Source organism: Schistocerca americana, unplaced genomic scaffold (assembly GCF_021461395.2).
Source record: "Schistocerca americana isolate TAMUIC-IGC-003095 unplaced genomic scaffold, iqSchAmer2.1 HiC_scaffold_782, whole genome shotgun sequence".
Lineage (NCBI taxonomy): Eukaryota > Metazoa > Arthropoda > Insecta > Orthoptera > Acrididae > Schistocerca > Schistocerca americana.
In genome coordinates, this window is record NW_025726547.1 from 54,795 (window position 1) to 60,881 (window position 6,087).

Here is a 6,087-nt window from a genome sequence, read left to right on the forward strand (position 1 = left end):
CACTGCCAAAGGTCGATGGTGGCCTTGGACTCATTGACTTTCCCCGCATATGTGCGGCAATCCTGATTCACCGTATCGCCACTTTGCGTGAGATTGACCCAGGTGGGACAACAGCGGTGCTTTTCGACCGTTATCGCCCACAATCGGCGCGTGAACCAGTATGTTTGACACATATTACATTCCGGATGACGGCAGTCAAGGTCTATTACCTCAATCAAAGTTACGTCCTAACAGTGGCCACCGACAAGGCACGCACATCGAAGCGCCTTTACTAGGCGCTTCGAGAGCCAGCCCACACCACATAAATTGGAGGACAGGCGACCGTCGGTCATCTGGCACCAAGCTTGGGCTAATATCACCCACCCAGCCCTTCCCACAGAAGTTTCAGCGCTATGGTATCACGTTGTAAACAATTTAATACCCACTAATCATCGCTTGGCGGCCATCCGCCTATGGCCCTCGGCTGCTTGCGGCCGATGTGGTGACGTAGACACCAGAGAGCATCGTCTCTTACGCCCTCACGTCACAGAAGTGTGGGACCTTGCACGTGTGCTATTAGCGCTGATCGGTGGGACTACACTGGACTATGTGCCAATCGACTGGTTCCTTACCCCTGGTATTCAGACCAACCCCCGAAAACGACATAACGCAGTGGTGTGGCTCTTGGGCTACACCATTTTCACGATCTATGACCTTTGCCTCACCGATGCTGTCTCTTTCATGGACTACCTTTGGAGCCAGCATCGCCTGGCAGAATGTGACCGGAAATATACCATTACTTTTGCAAGATTTCTTAAAGTTGCAATGGTTCATGGTTATCAAAAGGTGTTCCAGGCTGAGTAAGGCACCTCGTATAAGAATTGCCTGAGTGTACCCCTGGATCTTTGTCACTCGGACTTTCAAACTACTCTTGACTTAACCATACCCCAGGTTTGATATTGGCCTTCTGGGCATCACTAGAGTAGACTGTTCTATGATACTGATAACATGGAAATTGGTAACATGGAAATTGTGTGAACGTTGTATGAAAAATTATTGGAAAATTAGAAAACACATAATCTATCTTAGAGGATTATTACTTCGTTAATTCTATGGGCTATGGGATTATCTCGCCAGTTTCGTTTGAATATGCAACCGTCGCTGGTTTTTTTTGCGTTCATTTCTGTCTTTATTTATTTCTTTCTATTTAGTTTTTAACATCATCACTTGCCTCACACCTGCAGAGGGAAGTGTGTTTCTGAGGAGTGTGTCGTCGCCCCCTGAGGCATAGCAGAGTATGCCTCCGCTTTTATTTTCGGTTTATGGCAATAAGTCTTGCTGCTAACAACACCCTGCTTTACGTGCTGCGTCGACACTAGAGGATGGCGGCATTTTTGGAGAGGAAAAGGTAGGGCTATAGGGGAGGTAGGAGGGAAAAAAGTGTACTATCTGTTCTTATCAGCTTAATATCTGATACGTCCTGCATTGCACGACCAGAATATTAAACTCATTTTTGGCTTATGACGGAGTGCTAGGGGCTTGCTCCACCTCTGTCGCTGGTTGGCCCGGCATTGCAGTACCGTCGGGATCGGCCCACCTAATATTAATTAAAACACAGCCTGAAATGGGTTAACATTCTGCAGTGATCAGATATTCCGCTGGTAGCAAAACTTGTCGTAGTTGTTGATGTGCCCAGTAGTTAGTTGCTTACACACCACGATTTCTTTTAATTAATTTAAGATTATCTTAATAATTTTTTTTTTTTTTTTTTTTTTTGCGGTTAGCCGGACCGCACTTGCAGCCGCATTACGCTAGGCTGGTAATTTATGGTGGCACAGGACAGTGCCTTCGGATGCCTCGTTAGCGTCTCTTATGGTCCTATCGCAGATAATTTTAATAACATTTTTTGGAGTTATAACCTTAGCTCCTCGCGAACGTCGTCGTCGCCGCCGCACGCACGCAGAATACGTGGTACACACGCACACACACATATGCAGTAGGCGGTGGACGATGTAAGCACTCGGCTAGGTGTAGCTCGCGCCAGTATAGCTCGCGCCGGCCTGGCGCTGCTGTGGGGCGGCCTCACGGCTTCTCCACTGGCCTGGCAGCTAGCGGCGTTCAAATGGGAGTCGCAGTTTACTCCTCGACATGGAGGGTGGTACTGGGCTGTTGACGAGTGCTCTCGTATTTTGTCGTTCCCTCCGGCACTTGCTTTTGCGATGTTTTCGACGGTCGCCTGTTGCCATATCGGCCCGCACCACCGTGTGTGACCCCCACATGTGGAGCGTACATGCTGCAAGCATTTAGGCCCTGACACTGCGGTTTTTCATCTCTGGCGGTACTCCGCAAGGATACCGCCCTTCGATTGTGCCATTCCAGCACTAATTGAAGTGCTAGGTTTTCCGGCCTGTTAGGAGACCGCTTCTGCAAAATGTGCGAGGAGATTTTTGCTGGTTGCGAGCTACCCGCCGATTTTCTAGCTGCACGTATTGCCCTTAATCCAAAGGTCACAGGCGACTGTCGGGCTAGAGGCGTACGTCCCATCACCGTTCTTAACACTGTTTATAAGTTGGTGGCACGAAGTGTGGCTTCACGTCTTAAACAGGTGATGAATAAGGTACTTTGTCCCACTCAATCATGTGGCGTGTCGAATCGAACCACCTTCACCGCTGCTTCTATATACCGTGATGCTGTCTTACTCACCCACCGCCGACGCTCGAACCCCGGCTGCAATTGATCCCTAGATTTCGCCGGTGCCTTCGATAGGGTCTCCCATCCTTACCTGCTGGCCGTTATGTCGCGGATGGGTTTCGGGGAGCACTTCATAAGAGTCATCCGGCACTTCTTGGATGGAGCAAATTCCACAACCATTGTGAACGGCTGCAGATCACGACCAATTCCCATCAGACGATCAGTTCGACAAGGGTGTCCCTTGTCAGTGTATTTTATCGCTTTGGACCCCGTGCTGCGTGACATCGGACGGATGGTCGATGGTGTTCCTTTCCCAGGCGTCACCTTCCGCAGTGCGGCATACGCGGATGGTGTAGGTGTGTTTGTAGCAAACGCCGGGGACATCGATTCAGTTTGCCGAGTCCTCCACGTTTATGAACGAGCATCCGGTGCCATGTAAAAATCCAACAAAATGGTGCTAATCCCACTAGGACCACGATCATTGACCATCGAGCACCCATGGTTCCGGATTGTAGGGGAACAGCGTATCTTGGGACTTGAGGTGACTGCCTGTCCGCAGCGCATGTTAACACTCACGTGCAGGCGGATTCTCACGCGCATCAGAGGACTTTGCGTGAGTCACACTGATCGACGACTGGACCTCCAACAACGAATCCAACTGATTAATACTTACATCCTATAACGGGCATGGTATGTAGCACAACTCCTTACGCTACCGAAACAAACCAGCAGAGCCATCTCACAAACAGTATATTGCCTGTTGTGGCGGCATGCACTATTCATCGTTGATGCACAGACTTGTACACTGCCAAAGGTCGATGGTGGCCTTGGACTCATTGACTTTCCCCGCATATGTGCGGCAATCCTGATTCACCGTATCGCCACTTTGCGTGAGATTGACCCAGGTGGGACAACAGCGGTGCTTTTCGACCGTTATCGCCCACAATCGGCGCGGTGAACCAGTATGTTTGACACATATTACATTCCGGATGACGGCAGTCAAGGTCTATTACCTCAATCAAAGTTACGTCCTAACAGTGGCCACCGACAAGGCACGCACATCGAAGCGCCTTTACTAGGCGCTTCGAGAGCCAGCCCACACCACATAAATTGGAGGACAGGCGACCGTCGGTCATCTGGCACCAAGCTTGGGCTAATATCACCCACCCAGCCCTTCCCACAGAAGTTTCAGCGCTATGGTATCACGTTGTAAACAATTTAATACCCACTAATCATCGCTTGGCGGCCATCCGCCTATGGCCCTCGGCTGCTTGCGGCCGATGTGGTGACGTAGACACCAGAGAGCATCGTCTCTTACGCCCTCACGTCACAGAAGTGTGGGACCTTGCACGTGTGCTATTAGCGCTGATCGGTGGGACTACACTGGACTATGTGCCAATCGACTGGTTCCTTACCCCTGGTATTCAGACCAACCCCCGAAAACGACATAACGCAGTGGTGTGGCTCTTGGGCTACACCATTTTCACGATCTATGACCTTTGCCTCACCGATGCTGTCTCTTTCATGGACTACCTTTGGAGCCAGCATCGCCTGGCAGAATGTGACCGGAAATATACCATTACTTTTGCAAGATTTCTTAAAGTTGCAATGGTTCATGGTTATCAAAAGGTGTTCCAGGCTGAGTAAGGCACCTCGTATAAGAATTGCCTGAGTGTACCCCTGGATCTTTGTCACTCGGACTTTCAAACTACTCTTGACTTAACCATACCCCAGGTTTGATATTGGCCTTCTGGGCATCACTAGAGTAGACTGTTCTATGATACTGATAACATGGAAATTGGTAACATGGAAATTGTGTGAACGTTGTATGAAAAATTATTGGAAAATTAGAAAACACATAATCTATCTTAGAGGATTATTACTTCGTTAATTCTATGGGCTATGGGATTATCTCGCCAGTTTCGTTTGAATATGCAACCGTCGCTGGTTTTTTTTGCGTTCATTTCTGTCTTTATTTATTTCTTTCTATTTAGTTTTTAACATCATCACTTGCCTCACACCTGCAGAGGGAAGTGTGTTTCTGAGGAGTGTGTCGTCGCCCCCTGAGGCATAGCAGAGTATGCCTCCGCTTTTATTTTCGGTTTATGGCAATAAGTCTTGCTGCTAACAACACCCTGCTTTACGTGCTGCGTCGACACTAGAGGATGGCGGCATTTTTGGAGAGGAAAAGGTAGGGCTATAGGGGAGGTAGGAGGGAAAAAAGTGTACTATCTGTTCTTATCAGCTTAATATCTGATACGTCCTGCATTGCACGACCAGAATATTAAACTCATTTTTGGCTTATGACGGAGTGCTAGGGGCTTGCTCCACCTCTGTCGCTGGTTGGCCCGGCATTGCAGTACCGTCGGGATCGGCCCACCTAATATTAATTAAAACACAGCCTGAAATGGGTTAACATTCTGCAGTGATCAGATATTCCGCTGGTAGCAAAACTTGTCGTAGTTGTTGATGTGCCCAGTAGTTAGTTGCTTACACACCACGATTTCTTTTAATTAATTTAAGATTATCTTAATAATTTTTTTTTTTTTTTTTTTTTTTTTTTTTTTTTTGCGGTTAGCCGGACCGCACTTGCAGCCGCATTACGCTAGGCTGGTAATTTATGGTGGCACAGGACAGTGCCTTCGGATGCCTCGTTAGCGTCTCTTATGGTCCTATCGCAGATAATTTTAATAACATTTTTTGGAGTTATAACCTTAGCTCCTCGCGAACGTCGTCGTCGCCGCCGCACGCACGCAGAATACGTGGTACACACGCACACACACATATGCAGTAGGCGGTGGACGATGTAAGCACTCGGCTAGGTGTAGCTCGCGCCAGTATAGCTCGCGCCGGCCTGGCGCTGCTGTGGGGCGGCCTCACGGCTTCTCCACTGGCCTGGCAGCTAGCGGCGTTCAAATGGGAGTCGCAGTTTACTCCTCGACATGGAGGGTGGTACTGGGCTGTTGACGAGTGCTCTCGTATTTTGTCGTTCCCTCCGGCACTTGCTTTTGCGATGTTTTCGACGGTCGCCTGTTGCCATATCGGCCCGCACCACCGTGTGTGACCCCCACATGTGGAGCGTACATGCTGCAAGCATTTAGGCCCTGACACTGCGGTTTTTCATCTCTGGCGGTACTCCGCAAGGATACCGCCCTTCGATTGTGCCATTCCAGCACTAATTGAAGTGCTAGGTTTTCCGGCCTGTTAGGAGACCGCTTCTGCAAAATGTGCGAGGAGATTTTTGCTGGTTGCGAGCTACCCGCCGATTTTCTAGCTGCACGTATTGCCCTTAATCCAAAGGTCACAGGCGACTGTCGGGCTAGAGGCGTACGTCCCATCACCGTTCTTAACACTGTTTATAAGTTGGTGGCACGAAGTGTGGCTTCACGTCTTAAACAGGTGATGAATAAGGTACTT

General features: G+C 49.2%; 2 pseudogenes; both read left to right on the forward strand.

The window, feature by feature from the left end:
* The first annotated feature begins 1,369 nt into the window (after positions 1-1,369).
* Positions 1,370-1,581, forward strand: LOC124590932 (annotated as a pseudogene).
* Positions 1,582-4,843: 3,262 nt separating this feature from the next.
* LOC124590934 lies at positions 4,844-5,055 on the forward strand (annotated as a pseudogene).
* The last annotated feature ends 1,032 nt before the right edge of the window (positions 5,056-6,087 follow it).